The sequence below is a fragment of the Macaca fascicularis genome, chromosome 18 (genome assembly GCF_037993035.2).
Source record: "Macaca fascicularis isolate 582-1 chromosome 18, T2T-MFA8v1.1".
Taxonomy (NCBI): domain Eukaryota; kingdom Metazoa; phylum Chordata; class Mammalia; order Primates; family Cercopithecidae; genus Macaca; species Macaca fascicularis.
In genome coordinates, this window is record NC_088392.1 from 63,038,602 (window position 1) to 63,060,481 (window position 21,880).

Sequence of the window (21,880 nt, forward strand, 5' to 3'; positions counted from 1 at the left end):
TGTGTGAAAACGCTTTTTGGTTGAGGTTAACATTTAAACTGGTGGACTTTCGGCCAGATGTGGTGGCTCACGCCTGTAATACCAGCACTTAGGAAGTCCAAAGCTGGCAGATTGCTTGAGCTCAGGATTTCAAGACCAGCCTGACCAACATGGAGAAACCCCATCTCTACTAAAAATACAAAAATTAGACGGGTGTGGTGGCGCATGCCTATAATCCCAGCCGAGGAAGGAGAATCGCTTGAACCAGGAAGTCGGAGGTTGCAGTGAGCTGAGATCGCGCCACTGCACTCCAGCCCGGGTGCAGTGACAGGGCGAGACTCTGTCTCAAAAAATAAATAAATAAGCTGGTGGACTTCGAGCAAAGCAGACTGTTCCCCACAATGTGGGTGGACCTCACCCAATCAGTTGAAGTCCTGAATAGAACAAAACTTGCCCTCACCTGAGCAAGAAGAAGTTCTGCCAGCAGACTGCGTTTGGACTGAAACTGCAAATCCCTGAATCTCCAGCTTGCCAGCCTACTCCACCTGATTTAGCAGATTTTGGACCCACCAATCCTCCATAATTCTGAGCAATTTCTTTAAAATAAATCTCTCTCTGTATCTCTCTTCCTGTTTCTCTCTCTCTCTCTGTCTCTCTGTGTGTGTACATATATATACATATATACGTATGTATATATATGTATTATGTATATATACATATATGTATATATAAATATGTGTACATATATACATAATACATATATACATACTACATATGTATATATACATACGTATATATGTATATATACGTATGTGTATATATTATGTATATATGTACACATATTTATATATATATTTATATACGTGTACATATATGTCTATATAAATATGTTCTGTTTCTCTGGAGAACCCTGACAAATACAATATGTATAATGTTTTTAAACCTTTAAAATACAGAAGGCTTCCCAGAAGAACTGGTATCCAAGTTGAACCTGGAGAAGAGATTATTTCCTAAAACTGGCCAGTTAAAAATCTGGGCATTAAGCCAAGGGACAGTTTTTCTAAAACTAGTGTCTGTCAATGAGACAAATATTCCAGAATCCAAAGATCTCTCCAAGAATTTTTTTTTTTTTTTTTTTTTTTTTTTTTGAGACGGAGTCTCGCTCTGTCGCCCAGGCTGGAGTGCAGTGGCCGGATCTCAGCTCACTGCAAGCTCCACCTCCCGGGTTCCCGCCATTCTCCTGCCTCGGCCTCCTGAGTAGCTGGGACTACAGGTGCCCGCCACCTCGCCCGGCTAGTTTTTTATATTTTTTTAGTAGAGACGGGATTTCACCGTGTCAGCCAGGATGATCTTGATCTCCTGACCTCGTGATCCGCCCGTCTCAGCCTCCCAAAGTGCTGGGATTACAGGCTTGAGCCACCGCGCCTGGCCTCTCCAAGAATTATTTTTCATTTCATGCTTCCATTCTGATACTCTTTAAGATTAACATGAGCATACCTAGTATCACCTGGATAACTGCATAGAACCAGAGTACTTTCATATAACGTTAACATCTCCCATTGCATTTATGCTGATGATCAAGTTTGCAAGAAATCACATTAAAATCATATCTAGAAACGACATGATGAGAGAATTTTAACACCACACAGCATGCCCTGTGCTGAATTGCCCAATAGTTAAAGAAAGGAGAGGGACGTGCATATACACACACACACAAAGATTCATTCACATGTTTTTTTATTTTTATTTTATTTTTTAAATATCTTGATATTTCAATAAGCCTAGAAAATGGTAGATTTAAACTCATATCCGGCTGGGCACAGTGGCATGTTCCTGTGGTCCAAGATACTCAATAGGCTGAGGCAGGAGAATCTCTTGAGCCTGGGCAACAAGACAAGACCCCATCTCTTAAAAAAGAAAAACCACACACACACACACATGCACACACACACACACGCACACACACACACGCACACACAGACGCACACACAAGCACACACGCGCACGCGCACGCACGCACACGCACGCGCACACACACACACGCGCGCACACACACACGCACATACACACGCGCACACACACACACGCACGCACACACAACAGAAATCCTTTACCTGCAGACGCCGAGAAATGCTGCATAAAAATGGAATAGTTGAGCTCTGAAAGAAGAAAAAGAGGGAGAGACAGGCCTGTTGATACTAGAAATAAAAATGAAACTGAATCTTGATTCTGGCAATCACTCATGCTGATGAATAAGCATGGGGCGGGATAGGGGAAGGGGACTAATTGAAGGCAGTGAAGCCTAAAGTCTTAAGTTTTATAATGAATAGAGAGTTATACAATGTAGAAAGCTGGAAGTGTAACTCATACATAAAGTCACATCTTGGGCCAGGCCCAGTGGCTCACGCACTTTGGGAGGCCAAGGTGGCCAGATCACCTGAGGACAAGAGTTAAAGACCAGCCTGGCCAAAATGGCAAAACCCTTTCTCCACTAAAATACAAAAATTAGCCAAGCACAGTGGCAGGCACCTGTAATCTCAGCTACTTGGGAGGCTGAGGCAGACAGAACTGCTTGAACCCGGGACGCAGAGGTTGCAGTGAGCCGAGATTGAGCCACTGTACTCCCAGCCTGGGTGACAGAGCAAGACTCTGTCTCAAAAAAAAAAAAAAAAAAATCACGTCTTGAAGGGCTGCAATTCTGGCCAAGTAAAACTAGAAAAACTCTGCGGGCTGTCTGGAACCCAACAAAGAATATCTCTGCTTTGGCTGTGTGTAGGGGAAAACATGTTAAGAGAAAGCAAAAGACTTGGCCTGGACCTCTGATGGGTTTGAAGTCTGAATGCTTTTCTTCACAAGGACTGGGAAATCCCAAGTCAATAAAACATCACATATTTGCTCACAACTTTGGGGCACCTTGCAGAAGACATGCAAATCCCTTTTCGAAGGATGTCACTGCATCTTTGTCACACAGAATTTTCACTTTAAAATGTGCAAGTCCTGTGTAAAATGAGCCCACAAGAAGAAATTACAAGAGAGAGTCAGCAGACACAACAGAAGGATTGAGTGGCCTAGAACTAGAACTAATAAAATCATAATCTCAGAGCTAATATGAAAAATATGAAAAGTATATTTAAGCTGATTAAAGACATTAAAAAGCATAAAATAAACAGAAGAATATAAATGACAAAAAATAGATTTGAAAAATAATTAAATAGACATACTAGGGAAAAATATACCAAAATTTAAAACTCGATGAGTTAAAGAACCAATTAGATGCAATTGAAAAGAATCATTAATGAGTAGCTATGAAAAAGTTAACCAGAATAGATCCTAAAATTATAGATATTTTAAAGGATAATTATGAAAAATTAAGACATTTAGAAGAGAATAAAAATGTTTAACAATCTATTAGGAATTTAGAAGAAAAGAAGAGAGTGTCAAGGAGAGGCAAGATTTGCAATGATAATGGCTGAGTATTTCTCAAAAGTGATTGAAGGGATGACTTCTCAAATGAAAAAACATGAGTCTTAACCAGACTAACTAAAGTAAAAATGCTCTTTGATATAATATACCATTGCGAAACAGAAAGAGAAAATCATAAAACTAAAGTAAAACAATAGGTGAGCCTAAAAAGAAAAACATTCAGACTAGCAATTGACTTCTCAGTAACAAAAGTAGAGACCAGAAGATAATGGAATAATTTCTTCAAAGCGCATAAAAAAGCAAGAATTCTTTAACCACCTAAACTACCATTCAGTAGTGAGGGTATTGAAATATATACATATAGATAATTAATATATAATTTAACATATATAATTTAATATAGATATTTGTCTATTATATAGTATATAATATTAAAAGGATTTATTCACAAACCCTCAATGAAAAAAATTTCTGTTTTAAGGACTCCAACCTCCCCTGTCCCCACATAATTAAGTTTGAAAGAAATGATGAGGTTGGGTGCAGTGGCTCAGACCTGTAATCTCAGCAGTTTGGGAAGCCAAGTTGTGGGGATCACTTGAGGCCGGGAGTTTGACACCACCCTGGGCAACACAGCAAGGCCCTGTCTTTACAAAAAGCAAAAAACAATTAGCCAGACTGGTGGTGCAAGTCTGTGACCCCTGCTACTCGGGAGGCTGAGACAGGAGGATTGCTTCAGCCCAGGAGTTTGAGGCTGCAGTGAGCTATGATTGTGCCACTACACTCCAGCCTGGGTGACAGAGCAATTCCCTGCCTCAAAAAATAGTGATAATAATAAAATTTCAAAGTAAAAGAAATGATGAGCAAAGTAATTGATAAACATGTATAGAAATTTAAACAGCACTATTTTTAAAAATACAGGGAAACAATAAGAAGGAGTGATTTTAAAGCATTCTAAGAGCTTGGCATTTTTAAAGAAAATAGTAAATATACTGACAACTGTAGATTTGATCTGGTCAAATGATCATTTAAAAAATTGGGCCAAGTGTGGTGGCTCATGCATGTCCAGCACTTTGAGAGGCTGAGGCAGGCGGATTGCCTGAGGTCAGGAGTTCAAGACCAGCCTGACCGACATGGAGAAACCCCATCTCTACTAAAAATACAAAATTAGCTGGGTGTGGTGGTGCATGCTTGTAATCCCAGCTACTTAGGAGGCTGAGGCAGGAGAATCGCTTGAATCGGGAGGTGGAGATTGCGGTGAGCCAAGATGGTTCCATTGCACTCCAGCCTGGGCAACAAGAGTGAAGCTCTGTCATTAAAAAAAAAAAAAAAAAAAAAGGAAAAACAGGCACTAAAAGAATAGAAATCAAATGTTTAAAAGAAGATAAAGGGAATTTTTTTTTTTTTTTAAGTAGAAAAGATGGTAACAAGCACCAAAGAACAAGCAGGCAGTTAGAAAGCAAAAATGAGATGGTAGGAATTAATTTTAAATATCAGTAATCTCAACCAATCTAAATGGATCAAACTCCTCTGTTAAGAGACAAAAGCTCTCAGGCTGGATTATTTCCATTTAAATGAAACATAGGCGCTATAGAACAGGACACATAATGTCACAAAGGAAAACACAGACTTCAGAAATGCAAGATATGGAGCGGCCTACAAGAAACTAACTTGTCTCTGAAACAAGTCAATAGCATGAAAGAAAAAAAAGGGGAACTGCTCTATATTAAAATAGTTTGAAGAAGTATAACAAATTAAATACATTGACCTTGTTTAGCTCTTGATTTAAATTACCAACCATAATAGGGCCAGGCGCGGGTGGTGGCTCATGCCTGTAATCCCAGCACTTTGGGAGGTCGAGGCAGGCAGATCACCTGAGGTCAGGAGTTCAAGACCAGACTGGCTAACACGGTGAAACTAAAAATACTAAAAATACAAAAATTAGCCAGGCATGGTGGTGCGTGCCTGTAGTCCCAGCTAGTCAGGAGGCTGAGGCAGGAGAATCACTTGAACCCGGGGTGAAGACAAGACACAGACACAGAGGAGAAGCCGTATGAAGATGAAGGAAGTGACTGGAGTTATCAGCCAAGGAATGCCTGGAGCCACCAGAAATTGGAAGAGGGAAGAAAAAAATCTCCCCTAGAGAATTTTGTTGAGAGGGAGCGTAGCCCTGCCATCACCTTGATTCCAGACTCTTGCCCTGCAGTTAGAGAATACATTTCTGCTGTTTTAAACCAGCAAATTTGTGGGAATTTTTTACAGGAGCCCCAAGAAACTTACACATATACCTCTCTGCATAGTTGGTAGATCAAGCCAACAAAAAGTAATAAAAACATACAAAAGATTTCAAGCGCATAGTCAGCAGTTTTTATCTAATGAGCATATGTGCAATCCTGCACTCAATTAGTTGTTAAAATACCCCTTATTTTTCATTGCACATGAATCATCTATATAAATTTGAGTCATCTTGTAACAGAATGATTTGTCAATATTGTAGAGCTGAAATCATTTTTATCCTCTAAAAGAGCAGGTGCATTGCCCAAGTAAGAGGAAAATTGGCTTAGAACTTTCTGACCTTTTAGTATCCTAGAGACAGCTTGTCTTTTTTTCTGCTTAGGAGAGAATATAGTTCACTAATTAACCACAAATAAACAACTACAACCAGGCTCTTAGTTTTATCTATTTTGGACGACTCTTACAGGAATTAAAATTTTCAAGGACACACAGATTCCTTTGTCATTTCAAAGTAAGCACTCATGTTACAGGCATTGTCATCGTTACTAGCAGCATAATTACTCTTAAAGGAACAGTCCCCAGAAGGAAGACGGTTCCCCCCTCCACCCCCGCCCCCCGTGTTGCTGATCAGCCCTGAGGCTTCATAAGTAAATACACACAAAGTTAACATGCTTAAATAAATGTTGCATGAATCAGATCATGCATTTTATATGCCTCTCTCACACACACACACACAAAAGGTAGGTTCACAAGTATAACACAGTGAACATCCAGGGAGAAAAAAATAAAAGTAATTTTCAGAAAATAGCCCTACCTATCCTTCTTAACTAGTATACCAACAAAAAACAACAATCAAAATATAGCAACATGACGGGAAGATACTGACAATATAAGCTGTCTTTTCCTTTCTCCTTGAATTGCATCATTCATACCGTTACCTCCTCGGGGCAAGGACTAGGTTATTATTTTTTGGCACAACTCTATTTAACCATGCAATGTGTGTGCACTTCCAGCTTGTAGAAATATTAGATAATTTTATTAAAAGAAAAAAAATCTCCACACTTTTGCACCCTATTGTGTCTCCTGGCCCCCAGCAAGGAAAGAAATCTTTAGAACTGAATCCAGTTTGGAAGAAGGGATGTTTGCCTAGTGAAGCATAAAGTATATCCTAGGATATCTGGGAGAAAGGTCACCATACCAGGGTTTCCATTTCATCAACTATACACTGTCACGGCATTTCCTGGAGGGATTATGTAATGTATTTGGACAAAGACCTCTCTGGTTGCCCACTCTTAGTGAAAAGTAAGCTTTGGAAAGAACAGTTAAGGCATAAAAACACAATTCCTGAGGGCAGCTTTGCAGACAGAGCCAAAACGACTCATGACCCATAAAATACGTTAAGTTCTAACCAGCCCTACCACGGAGAGTGTCAGAATCACATCGAACAGCATGAGCCACATCTGCCAGCAGACGTCACATGATGGGTTCCAAATTTCAGTTTAATTCTCATTCTTCCTCATATTGTGCTTTCTTTCTGAACTACACTGATTTCTTTTCAATTGTGACCTGGGCAGTTTGCATGGATGCCTTACATAGGTAAAATGGTACCTTCTGAAGAGCCGTCCAGAATGTTAGGTAACATCAAATTCCTTGTGCCAGATTTTCAGAGACAAAATACGGGTGTTCTAATTGCCCTTTCTGAAAACAATGATTTAAAATTTTCTTTTCCCTTCTGAAGGGGCCATCCCAACCTATCTGACGATAAACTGATGTGTTAATGTTACTCCTTGATTTGCAGGAACAGAGCAGTTAGAACCAAAAATCTTAAGTGAATCACAGCATGCAAGTGTCTCCTGAATAAATAGAAGCACATTCCTTTAGGGAGGTAGACATCATAAGCCAGGCGTTGTTAATGAGTGAAGAGAAATGCTTAGAGCTTGTGCTTGGAGACCCAAGTCCTGCAGTAAAAGGACTTAGGAGTTGCCCTGTCCCTCTGATGTTCCCTGGATCTGCAGCTGTAGAGCTTCTCCCTGGTTACTCCTATATCTGGACCATTACAACTTTCTTCTCCAGTAGATTCTCCATATCACTGCCAAAGGCTGTCTTTTCCTCATTGTTTTCAACTACCCATACATTTCTGGGATGCTACGGCCATTTTCCATTGCCCTAGGCAGCAAGACTTAGACTCGAAGAAATTCGGCCCTGACAGTCTCTGAAGACTCTACAATCAAAATACCCTATGCTTCAAAGTCTCCCAAGGGCCCTCCCAAATGGTCTTTATTCCCTTGTTTTCTCCCTTCCTTTGTTTATTTGCTGCCTCTACTTCCCCTCCCCCCATAAGAAAAAGGAGGAGATATACAGTGCTCTACCAGTTATGCTGAAGTCACACTGACCCCACGACACCAGCTCGTAGGCTCACCCTGCCCTCTCCAAGGTAAACAGTGCCTGAGCCCTTCCTGTCCTCTTTGGCAGCTTCATCAGCCACCTGAGAGCTGTCGCTGCCCAGTGCCAGCTTCCTTGTTCTCTGTCATCCACCCACCTCACCCCCACCCCACTGCGTCTCCCTAGTCCTTGGCTTTTTAGTGGGTTCCAATCAGACTGCCAGGTGGTGTACACATTCATCAGATAAACACGGTTTATCTCACAGGGGTGACCATTTTTCTCAAATTGAAGATGGGTGGAATGAAGGGAAAGGAATTAAGTAATTTATCTAAGTCATCTGAAACATAATTTTTGTAGTAAACAAACACGGATGTGTTACGGAGTAGAATGCAAAATCTACATTAATTTTTAAAATGAAAATGAGACTTCAAAGAAGTTTAGCATCTGTGAAGGGTGGCTTCTGGCGGCACCAATAGGTCTCTCCACTTGTACATTCTCACTTTTCTCAACCTGAGGGGCCAGGAGAGACACAGGAAAACACATGCCAAAATCCCAGGCTGTTCTTGACTTATTAGTCAATTTCTTCCTTCACTGATTTGAGCACCTCCTATGTGCCGGGCCCTGTGAATATAAATATGATTTAAACAAGTCCCTACCTTCAAGCAGCTCACAGTCTAGCAAGATTAATGCAAATAATCGGCTCTAACAGAATGTAATCACTTTTACAATAAAGGTATGTGCAAAATGTTATGGTATCACATATAACATAGCAATTAACCATTTCATATGTTTTTCTACCATGTTTTTCGTATGTATCATATGTTTTTCTACCATATCTCCTGCCCTCAACAAAGACTGCCTCAGGTGTTACATTTCTGTGTCTAATTAATTTACTTTGCATAGTACCAAATGCATATAGAACCCAATGCATTATTTTGATGCTGGGAAGTGGTCATGGTTAAACACATTGTTGTGGATTGAATTGTATTCCCCCAAAAAAGATATGCTGAAATCCTAACCCCTAGTACCTCAGAATGTGGCCTTATTGGGAAATAGCGGAGGTAATCAATTAAAATGAGGCCATCGGAGTGGCCTTAGCCCAATATAACTGGGGTACTTATAAAAAAGGAGAATTGTGGACACGTACACACAGAAGGAAGACAACAGGAAGACAGACAGGAAGAAGGTGGCCATGTGACTGGAGCGATCTGTCTACAAGCCAAGGAGCACCACGGATTGCCAGAAAATACCAGAAGCTAGAAGAGACAAGGAAGAGTCCACCCCTGGAGCCATTAGAGAGGACGTGGCCCTGCCAACACCCTCGGTTCCGGACTTCCAGCCTCCAGAACAGGGAGAAAATAAATTTCTCCTGTCTTAAGCCACCCAACTTTTGGTACCTGTCATGGAAGCCCTAATAAACTAATATACAGATGCATGTCATTTCAGTGTAAGTTTCTAATATTTTTTGGAAAATTAAACCTCGCCTTTGCCATTCTTGGCAACATTCTTTGCTTGAAGCTAACCTCCAAGTCATTTTCTCTACTGCAGTGGTTCTCAACGTGTGGTCGCTGGGCCAGCAGCATCAGCATCAGCAGGGGGCTCATTAGAAATGCCCTACACTTCAGGTCCCAGCCCAGACCTTCTAAAGTCAGAAACTGTGTGAGCAAGCCCTCCAGGTGATTCTGGCTTGAGAACCGTGGCTGTACTGAATGCATGGGCCAATCTCACTTTGCTTCTGAATCCTGTTCTATTCCAAGTATTAAGGATTATTACAGATTAGTTCTCATCTTCCGAAATATCATAACAATAAAAATAAGCTACTGCTTTCATTATCATTATCCCCAAGCTAAACCTCTAAAGATCCAACAGAGTTTCTTTGGAAGGGCTTTTAACTCCGTGATAGACAAAACTGGTTAAGTGAATGCAATGTAGAGATTTGGGGAATTTTCTCCCATACTTGGCACCGCCCTGCTGCCTTCGAAGCACCTCAGTGCAGATGTTCTCATGCCACAGAATACCCACCCAATTCACCCGACTGCCCCATCCAGGCCTTGTCCTGTCATTCCCCAGAATCCCAAATTTCCTCCTCTCTTCCTTCAATAAAATGTCCAGGCTGGGCGCAGTGGCTCACGTCTGTAATCCCAGCGCTTTGGGAGGCCGAGGTGGGCTGATCACGAGGTCCGGAGTTCAAGACCAACCTGGCCAATATGGTGAAACCCCATCCCTACTAAAAAAGTACAAAAATTAGCCAGGCCTGGTGACGTGTGCCTGTAGTCCCAGCTACTTGGGAAGCTGAGGCAGAATTTCTTGAACCCAGGAGGCAGAGGTTGCAGTGAGCAGAGATTGCGCCACTGCACTCCAGTCTGGGCGACAGAGCAAGATTCTGCCTCAAAAGGAAAAAAAAAAAAAATCCATTCACTTGCAAGTTTGGTCTCAAGAGAGTAGTTGGTGAAAAATATTGATTAATTTATAATTAAAATATTAATCACTAATGACCTCCCTCCTTAATTGATCCAGGTTGTATAATTTTCTAAGTTTTTTTTTTTTTTCAACCTCAATGAACTCTATTTGGGAAGATTTCGAGTACTGTGTCAAAATAAAATGAAGGTCTTTTGTTTGTTGTTTTTCTGGATGGTAGGTTTGGAGACTGGGTTGGCCAGTGCCCTTTAAATGACAAGTTCATGGAGCAAACACTCAGCTAACACGAGGCCAGTCCTGTTTGGCAACTGCTTCCCATTCCTGGGTCAACAGCCCATCAGTCTGTTGACCTTGAAGCCATGGCACCAGGCTTATCCTTGTACTTTTGCTGCATTCCATATTGGGTGGGGTTTTGGTTTGGGTTTGTGTGTATGTGTGTGTATGTTTTGTTTTATGTTTTGTTTTTTTTTTTTAGATATTTCAATTTCTTAACAGGAAATTTTAGCTGCTGGTTTGAATTTAATTGAAGTATTTTGTATGTACACCTTAAGACCCTCAGGCTAGGGTATATTTTTAATAAATCAAACAAATAAATTCCAAGTTTGTACTAACTGAAACGTCCTCATGTCTTCAATGATGGCCCTCTAAACGAAAATACTGAAAAAGGCAAGAATAATGCTGCCTTAGTGGCAAATATATATATGAAAAGCAGCCCAGATTTTAAAAGAGAAAAAAATTCATGGCCTAAATTTTCCTGGAAATGAATCCCAGTTCCAACTTCCAGAGATCACTCTGAACCGAAAGCCCCAAATAGGAGGAAAGGGAAATTGGTGTGTAATGAACATTGTGCCAGGTGCTTTATTTCTTTACGGGACAGTTGGGTTAAGTGATTTCAACCAATCAGATACAGCTCCCTGAAGAGAAACTCCCATTCCTGGTCAAACTATAGGACTGACTCAGGTTTGCATATAATGCATCAACCAAAGTTAGGCCATTGTATTAGTCAGGATATTCTTTTAAATAACCAGAGGGCTTTGTTGTCTCTTAGAATTGGAATGTCAAGTGGGAAGATAAGTTTCAGGGGCTGCTTGATTGAGCAATCCAAAAATGTCATTAAGAAAAGATCCGGTTTCTTTCCATCTCTCCACCCACTCTACTTTTTACAAGTCAATCAACCCAAGTTGTCTTTTTGTTTTGTTTTGTTTTGTTTTCATGATGACAAAATGGTGGCAGCCATTCCAGACTTCACACTGACACGCCACAGCAGCTGGAAGAAAGATTCTTTTCCTCTGTTGCCTCTCTCAGAAGAGTGAGGAGGCTTTTTGTGCAGAATGCCCCAACAAAACTCTTTTCTATTTGTTCTTTCATCGAATATTTACTGAGACTTACTATGTGGCAGGCACTTGGGTTTTATTAGAAAACAAAACAAGATGTTTGCCTTCATGGAACTTCAGCAGAAACTTACATTTTAATGTCTTTTGAGTCTTATTTGAGCTGTCCCTTGACTTCTTAGGTTCTGGTAACCTCACTTATTCCCTTTGTCCCACAAACTTAGGTGTGGTATCTGTTTTTAGCCATTAGTGATCTCTGGTTACCTGAGTGTTCCCTTTTTTCTCTCTTAACCTTTCAAAGAACAAATATGTGTCTCCTTTCTAAAAGGGATCCTGACTGATATGGGATGAAAACCTAAACAAATATCTGTATGCAATGAGAAAAAGTTGGGAAGGTGAACGCAAAGCCTGAGTAGGAACCCAGTCTGTAATCACTAGATGATGTATCCCCAGCTGGGACACTGCCAAGCAAAAGGCCATGGGTCAGCTATACTAACAGAAATTGAGGACTGATTTCTGTAAAAGCAGCGCATATCTAGGCATAACTGGTAAATTTATCCCTAGGCATCTATCTATGTGAATGGGTTTGTGTTGAACAGAAAGAAACCTTCTAGGAGAAGTTTTCTGAATAGGTACCCAGTGGCAGAGAAGGTACCAAAGGAGGGAAGGAAGAAGGAAGAGATTGTAGAAAGAAAGCACAGTGATGTTTACTCTGTCCACTCACAGGGTCTAGGTCTGCCCCCCATGGAGAGACAGGGAGCAGGCTGGCCAGAGAAGACAAGCAGCACTACTTGAAGCCCAGGTGACAGCTGGCTGGAGCGTTCTCTGACTCTGAACTCTGTGGGGTCTGGCTCATTCTCTCTTTGGGCCCACTTTATCTGGGCTTTCATCTCATCATTCCACCAAAACTGCTCTTGTAAAGGCCACAAATGACCTCTGTACTGCCAAATCCATCACTCAAATGTCAGTTCTCATCTGACTTCAATATCAGCATTGCTAATCTTTTGTTTTCTTCTCCAGAAGCTTGTATTTTAGAGACATTCAGCTGCTCTGAATAAGTGCCAAATAGCTAAAGGAAAACGAAACCATCATCTAATCCATTTGACTAATAAGAGTGATGACAATAGTAATAGCTGACATTATTGAGCATTTACCATGTGCCAGACAACATTCTAAGCACCTTATGTGGATTATCTCATTTAATCCTCACTGCAGTCTTGTGAGATAAATGCTATTATTATCTTCATTTTATAGATGAGGTCTCTGAGGTACAGAAAGATTAAGTAACTTGCCAAAAGTCACACAACCAGTAAGTGGTAGAACCAGGAAGTCTCCGTATTTCCATTGTTTGAACTCAAGCGAATCGAATTCCCTATCAGAATTTTCAAATTGTCATCCGCGTATGTTTTGGTGACGTACATATCAGAAGGAGAGAGAACTGAGTTTAAGGATGTCAGGTTCTTAGAAAGATCACCACACTAGTCTGCCTCCTCCACACTACTGTCTTAGTTCAGACCATGGCTGGCCATGGTGTACTGACTTGCAGCCAGAGGGGTCAGAACACCATTCAGAGGGACCCGGAGGGGCGTGTAGTCCAGCAGACAGAAGGTCTATGGATGGCCAACAACATTCAAGAGGCCCGGGGTTCACAGAGTAGGACAACAGGAAATCTCAGGAGTGGATGATGTTCTCATCAAAGGCCAATGGAGACATCCATTGGAGGGTTCCAGGGACCGAGACACCGGGTTGAGATTCAGGAGTAGAACTATTACCCCTGAGAAAGGAACTGGAAGAACAAAGCAAAACAGGAGCCCTAGTGGGAAAGATATTTCAGCAGATTATAAAAATTGAGACTCAGGAGCAACATACAAAGCATAAAAACATAGGCTCCAGGAGGGCAGGGAACCTGTTTGTCCTGCACCATCATATTCTCCTACACAATCTGGCACACACCCCATACTGTTCTATGACTTCCAGGTATCCAGTCTCAAACCGAAGGCCTGCCACCAATAGCATGGTCAAGTTCATATTCAGTGGATATTGAGCACTACAAGAGGTGCTGTGCCAGTTTCTCTCATGCTGGGTCTAGGAGCACTGGACTAGGAGTTCTTGAATGTCCCCAGCTAAGGATATAAACATACTAAAGACCAGGTTGAGGCTGGATCTGCAGTCTGTTGTCTTAGCAGCCAACAGAGAAGGCATGTGAAGGATAAAAACTAGACACACCAAGCAATTTCCTTTTATCTTTCTTTCCAGAAGTATTCTTCATATTTCTAAATTTTTATGTAATTGCTCATTCAAGTCATACTGCTGGCAGAGGCTGAATGTATCACCAAGCACTCTCAAAGTCTGATAAAAACTGATCGGATAGTCTGATGTTTTTGAATAACCTTAGCAATGAAATCAATTAAGATCAGAAGCAGATTGTTTCCCAAATTTTTTTTTTTTTTTTTTTTTTTTTGGTAAATATCCTTTATGTATTGATTTTGACCTGGCTAAAATGTTACTATACATTTTTAACCATTGTTGAAATACTTCATAAAAATGACTAAATACTAAAACTAAGTGACATCAGTATTCAAAACAAAATCAGCTAGTTAAAAAGGACTCATTCACATAAGTACAGAAGCACCTTTTGGTTTTATTATTGGTGAATTATTGCTTTATTGTTAATATGGTTAATATATTGACTTCCTATTATTTCAAAATGTAAAATCGTGCAAAACTATGAATTCGTTACAGCAAAACTTCCAGTGCTCTTAAAATATATTTTGTTTCTTTGTGACAATGGTGCACTTCCCTTTCTTGTTGGTTTATCATCCCATGAACCGTAAAGTCCCAGTCTCAGTGACTGAATCTTTAACTCCGTGAAGTCTCCGCATCATCAGAAAGTTCATGTCACTCAAAGGATGACACGTAGAACAATGGTCCCCAACCTTTCTGGCACCAGGGACCAGTTTCCTGGAAGACAAATTTTCCATGGACAGGGTGGTGGGGATTGTTTTGGGGTGAAACTGTTCCATCTCAGATCATTAAGCATTAGATTCTCATGAAGAGTACACAGTCTAGATCCTTCACATGCACAGTTCACAATAGCTTCGTGCTGCTCTGAGAATCTAATGCAACTGCTTATCTGACAGGAAGCAGAGCTCAGGTGGTAATGCTCGCTTGCCCACCACTCACCTCCTGTTTTGCAGCGGCTTCCTGACAGGCCATGGACTAGTACTGGTCTGTGGCCCCGGGGTTGGGCCCCCAAATGTAGAGTCAACTGTCCTTGCTCATAGAATTCCACTTTAACCTTCTCCATCTTACTATTTCCATCTGACCAAAAATACTTCCATTATAAAGAATGACGAAACAAGAGAATACATCAGAGAAGTTAATTTAAAATACTGTAGTTCTAAATTTGAATTGAAAGTAACAGTATAAATTCAGTATAAACTGAAACATTGGAAAAGAAATTTTAAGACAACTAGAAACGTGAACACTGACTGGATATTTGGTAATACTAAAGAATTATTGCTAAATCTCTTGGGTATGATAATGATATCATAGTTGTGTTTTTTTTTTAACAGTCTTTATCTTTTAGAAAACCATACAAACATTTTCAAATAAAATGATATGATGCCTGAGATTCTCTTAAAAATACTGCAGGAGTGGAGGAAGCAGGTGTTGAATTTGGATAATGGGTATGTGAGTGTTAACAGTACTAAACCATCTCTCTCTGTATGCTTCTACTCCTTCTGCATCTCAATTTTGTTAATTTTCAATGGGGCCAATAATAACAGTCATAAGATTATTATATATATGTATACATATGAGTGTGTGTGTATATACATATACACACACATACTGAAGTAGCTTGAGTATGACTGGAGAGTCATACTTGCCTAGTGGCTCAACCATGTTTTCCTCCAGAAACTCTCTTCATATGTTTGTGCAAATTAAGATACTTAATTCTGTTGCTTTCAAATAATCTTAATTCTTTTGCTTTCCACTATCATAGGGTTTCCTGCCACAGATTCACCTCATCCTCCTCTTTCATTCATAGAAAGCAGGTTGAATCAGATTGAATATGAATAAAGAGAATCAAATTAGACAGCAATCCAAAAGGAAGTCAATTAGACATGTCATTTTGAGGGGTAGAAGAAATGGTAAATGCTGGCTTATTGTATTAGTCCATTTTCAAACTGCAATGAAGAAATACCCAAGGCTGGGTAATTTATAAAGAAAAAGAGGTTTAATGGACTCATATTTCCATATGACTGGGGAGGCCTCACAATCATGGCAGAAGGTGAAGGAGGAGAAAAGCACGTCTTACATGGCGGCAGGCAAGAAAGCAGGTACAGGGGAACTGCCCTTAATAAAACCATCAGATCTGGTGAAACTTATTCACTGTCATGAGAACAGCATGGAAAAAAACCCACATCTGTGATTCAATTACCTCCCACCAGGTCCCTGCCATGACACATGGGGATTATAGCAGCTACAATTCAAGATGAAATTTGGGTGGGGACACAGCCAAACCATATCACTTACTTTTTTAGTTTCTAAGGAACGTACTGTTTATTACTAGTCTTCAGTACTAGAGAAAAACCTTTGACCATCATATAGCATAAGATAGCCCTAATTCTTCTGTGCATCTGGGGAAATGTTACTTCTGCAATCTCTAATATGCAAAAGGCTGAGGAACATTACTGTGTCTCTTGTTACACTTCCAGAATTTTCCCTCTAATCCCTTGAGTTACCAGCAGTTAGCATTCATTAAGAAGTCAAGGCCAGGCATGGTGGCTCATCCCTATAATCCCAGCACTTTGGGAGGCTGAGGCAGGTGCCTTGCTTGAGCCCAGGAATATAACACCAGCATGGGCAACGTGGCAAAATCCTATCTCTACAAAGCGGGGAGGATCACCTGAGCCTGGGGAGGTTGAGGCTGCAGTGAGTCGTTATCGTGCCACTACACTCCAACCTGGACAACAAAGTAAAGAAAGTTAATACCTGAAACAAGTTTCTGAGGGCTAACTTCAGTCCACTAATGTAAACAATAATAATAATAATAATATAAATTATTTCCATTTTATGTATAGGAAAACTAATGTTAAAGAAGGTTAAATAACTTTTCCAAGAAATTCAATAACCAGTGAGAAACAAAGCCAGGATTCAACCCCGATCTCACTTGATTCAATGTCCATGCTCTCCGCCATGCTCACAGACCTCCTTCAAACTTAGAGAAGCTACTCCAGGGAAGTGCACACCATGTTCTCTCTTTAAATGCATGACCACAAATTCTCAGTAGGTGCTCAACTCTGCTGGGAAATCCTGCTACACTCCTCTATTTAGGTCAGTCCCTCTCTATTATCTATCATTTATAATAAATAAAAATCACAACACTGCCCTTTGCCACACATCTCCCTCCAACTACTGCCCCATTTCTCTGCTCTCCTTCATAGCAAAATTTCTTGAATGAATAGCCTCCTTTTCCTTCCTTCCTTTTCTCTGCTCCCCTACTACAATGAGGCATCCATCTCACAATAGAAATTGCTAATGTCATAGGCTCTAATGACCCCCATCTTCCCAAAGTTAGTGCAAGATCTTCTCAACCAACATCAACCACTCTCAACACAGTTGATCATACCCTCCTTGAAACTCTCATCTCTTAGACTCCATGACACCAAGCCTTGGTGCACGTAGGCAGGAATGAGGGTTGGGTGAATTCAGGGCATAGAAAGAAAACCAGTGTGGCTGGAGGGTGCAGAGTGATGGGAGAGCAAGATGAGGTATTTGAGGTGCTAAGGAGACATAGCATCATGTGAAAATCTAAAAGGTGAAGGGAAGAGTTTGCGAGGCTTTAAGGGGATTTTAAGCAGGTGACCAGTGTGCTCTTCAAAGGTCACTCCAGCTGTTTGGCAAGTGGACCATGCAGGCAAGAGAGTAGGAACAGGGACAATTAGAAGGCTCATAATAAATTCTAAAGAAGTGTTTGTTGGCTTGAATTAAATTGGGAAGAAGAAGGAGGGCACCAGTAAGCAGAAATGTCTGGAGGACAGAAACAGAGCCAAAGACTGCAACTCCAGGCAGCAGATAAAGTGCTCTAGGAATTAGTGAGGGGACAGTCTCACCCGTGGGATTCAGCCCAGTTTCCAGCAAACCCAGGAAATTGCCAAATGAGGCCCCCTGTCCAGAGGTGGCCGTGGAGTCCAGTTGCTCCTCTAAGTGGGGAGTAAACTGCCTTCTTCAGCACCTGCAATTCCTATCAAGTAATGTTCGGCAGCAGGGAGAATTTGACTCATTATCTTCCACTGTATCTGTCGTGTCACATTACTCCTAGGGCCCTGCCAGAACACTCTAGAAGCATGATGCATTATGACTTGACACCAGTTACCCAGTGCTGTACCTCATTAGAGGGAGCAGGGAAGGCGTGAGCTAGGGGTAACCCGCTTTGTACTATCCCAACTCTCTCCATGACTTCATTAGTCTCTTGATCTTTTTGTGGTTGTCATTAGGGGCTCAGAGTTTTATGTCCTGGTCAATTTCCAAATGACAGCTTTTAGTGTCAAAGTGATCAAGGAGAGCTGCTTTCCCCTCCCCCTGTGACAGCGGCAGACAATCACAGGAAATTGATCATGTTGGATAAACTCACCTGATCCTAAAAATGATATTGGCTTCATGCTCCAGGGCAGGGCAAAAACAACTGAAAAATAATTGCCAGTACACCCCAGAGGGAAATTCCTTCCCTTCCCCAAATTTGACAATCAATCTAATCCAGTACACGTGACTAAAAATCACTGCTGTAAAGAACGTAATTCCATTTACACACCAAAGACGCCATGGCAGTTTGGTTTGAATAGGGGATCATTTTGTCTAGGCTTTTATTTTTCTTCATGAGAGACTATATTTGCAAGACTGGCAAAGACATACAATACTAAAATAACAATCACATTTAGGACAAAATAAGCATGTCCTGATGCATGTTCTTACCAATCTTAGATTAACTTGTCTTTAGCCGTGTTTTGATCATTCCTTCTCAATTTCTAAAAACATTCCAAAAACAAAAACTATATGCATCATTGCAATGTTCTTTTCCACCTAGTCTCAGAGTTAAATGTGCTAGCTATCTTCAGAAAACACTCAAAACACTCAACATTTTGTGTTACTTTAGGCTTTTATAAATGGAAAGTTTCCAGATGGGTTTATTCATCTCTCTGGAAGTGAGGAATCAACCTGACCAATATGATTCAGAGAGAGAGAAAGAGACTTTCTGTAACCAGGAAAAACAGTTTACATTCCTTTACATTTAAACTCCAGATGCAACCAGGCTTTGAATTTTTATATTCCTTGAATTCTTAGGGAAGTACTGGGGAAGGCACTTGGGTAAAGTTGCTCTCTAAATTAGTATGAGAGCGTTCATTTAGAGGTTGTGACCCTATAGTGTGTGCTTCTGTCTCGAACATATTCAGCTAAATATGGCATGTCTACTCATCACTTAAGAGTACCTGGCTGGGTGCAGTGGCACACTCCTGTAACCCTAGCACTTTGGGAAGCCAAGGTGGGCAAATCACTTGAGCCCAGTTGTTCGAGACCAGCCTGGGCAACACAACAAAACCCCATCTCTACAAAAAATAAAAATAAAATAAAATAAAATAAAAAAGAGTACCCAACTTTCTACAACAATATGGGCTGGTGCTCATTTGTATGTTATTAGAGTCTGTTTGATTTGTTGTTTTTCTTCTGAAACCTCTGCTCTCTCCCTAAGTCCTTCAAGGTCCAGAGGTCCTCACCTGCCATGTACCCGCCTCAGGGCCACCCACTATGCCAGTTTGCCACCATGCCTCCTGTCTGCTTTTTTCCAACTAGGAAAATGGTCCTGATTAGTGTATAAGAAACCAAACTATTTGGGAAAAAAAAAAGCCAGAGTTCTAGCAAATGAACCAGGATTAAATTTCAGAACTATGTTTCCTAGACTCTACAAAATGTAGTTGGAAGGAGATTCAGTAGCCAATAAACATACAAGAAACTCTGAAAGTGTTCAGCAAGGAGGTAAGTTGATAAAGGACAAGGGAGACATCAGAAGACACATGACAAGCTTGCCCAATGTCATCCAACAACAGCATCTAACTATAAGCAGTATGTCAGTAATATTTCCCATCCACAAAATATGGTCTGTTTTTATATCCACGTATCTATCTATTTATTTACTCACAAGATGAATGTATGTGTTTTTCTTCACACTTTCCTGAAGATATCAAAGGCCATAAAACTTAGAAAGTAAAAACTACAAATGAAAATTATGTGGTGTACATGTTTTCTGGATTTGTTTTAGAGGGCTTAATAGGCAAATATTTTTGTCAAATGAAGGTTAAATTTACTTGGATATAGGGTGATCTAAGAGCTCAGAATGAATGGAGCTATGTCACCTAGTTAGGCAGCGTGGACTCAGGCAGGATCCTAGCTCTAGTATTGATTTCTTGTTGTAATTCTTTGGGTAAGCTTCTACTCCTTCTGCATCTCAATTTTGTTAATTTTCACTGGGGCCAATAATAACAGTCATAAGATTATTGTAAGGATTTAGTAAAACAGTATGTGTCAAGCAACAAGCATAGTTCCTAGCATACCTTAGGTGATCAATGGATAACTAGTTCTTTCCCCTTTTACCTCCAGTTAGATTTTAGACATATACAACAATCTAGGTTTATAACGTTTTTTAGAAGTCCGTACTTACATTGTAGTATAATCTGTAATCAGCTTGAATATAACTATGAGATGTTTTTCCTTCATTCTAGATTCAGGTTTATGTCTTCCTCTTGCTTATTTGAGGACTAAAGTCAAAATGTCTATACCATCCTGTATAGCCACGTATGGGTCTTGAGCACTTGAAAAGTGACTGGTCCAGCTTCAAATGTGCTGTAAGTATAAAAACACACCAGATTTCAAAGACTTAGAACAAAAGAGAGAATGCAAAATATCTCATTAAGTTTTATAGTGATTGATTACTTTTATTATTATTATCATTATTTAGAGAAAGAGCCTCTGTCTTTCTCCCAGGTGGGAATTCAGTGGTATGATCGTGGGCTCACTACAGCCTTGAACTCCTGGGCTCAAGCAGTCCTCCCACCTCAGCCTCTTAAGTAGCTAGAACTAGTGCCACCACACCCAGCTAATTTATTTTATTTTTAGTAGAGACAGGGGCTCACTATGTTGCTCAGGCTGGTCTTGAACTCCTGGCCTCAAGATAGCTTCCCACCCTGGCCTCCCAAAGTGCTGGGATTGCAGGCATGAGCCACCACACCTGGCACATTTTTTAACGACAATATTTTCTGTATAGTGGGTTGAATCAAATCTATTATTAAAATTACCTTCACCTATTTCTTTTTCCCTTTTTAGTGTGGCTACAGGAAAATTTAAAATTATATATGTATTTCATGTTATATTTCTATTAAACAGCATTAGTCTAGAGAGTAAAGACCCAGAGATATCCCAAATAAATCTCGAAAGGTGGGGCTGAGTGTGGTGGCTCACACCTGTAATCCCAACACTTTGGGAGGCCGAGGCGGTCAGATCACTTGAGGTCAGGAGTTCAAGACAAATCTGGCCAACGTGGTGAAATCCCGTCTCTACTAAAAATACAAAAATTAGCTGGGCAGGGTGGCAGGCACCTGTAATTCCAGCCACTCGGGAGGCTGAGGTAGGAGAATCACTTGAACCCTAGAGGTGGAGGTTGCAGTGAGCTAACATCACGCCACTTCACTCTAGCCTAGGTGACAGAGCAACACTCCATCTCAAAAAAAAAAAAAGATATCTCAAACAGTGAGCGTTGACCATGTTCACCAACAGCCCAAGGCCCAAACTCAGAATTCAGAGTCCACAAACTTAGTGAGCTCAGTCCTCCTGTTGCTTTATGTCTGGCTTAGCTGACCACTCCCCTTCGGTTCCTGCTTTTTCCGACGATGAGAAGTAACCCACCACTGCAGGAAAAGAGCTAAACCAGGGCTATCAATCTAAATGAACCATACTTCCAGTGTTCAGTAGCACAGGTGATTAATGGGGACTGCACTGGGCAGCCCAGTTCCAAAGAACAACACCCTCATATCTTCCTGACTATAATAAGATAGTTCCCT

At 40.7% G+C, this 21,880-nt stretch overlaps 1 long non-coding RNA gene across 1 annotated transcript; it reads right to left on the minus strand.

The window, feature by feature from the left end:
• Positions 1-1,708: 1,708 nt before the first annotated feature.
• Positions 1,709-20,903, minus strand: LOC102138708 (uncharacterized). Its single transcript, XR_010582748.1, has 3 exons — positions 20,485-20,903; positions 2,094-2,138; positions 1,709-1,860 (listed from the first exon to the last, which is right to left on the minus strand). It is a non-coding gene; the product is annotated as an uncharacterized lncRNA (long non-coding RNA).
• Positions 20,904-21,880: the final 977 nt, after the last annotated feature.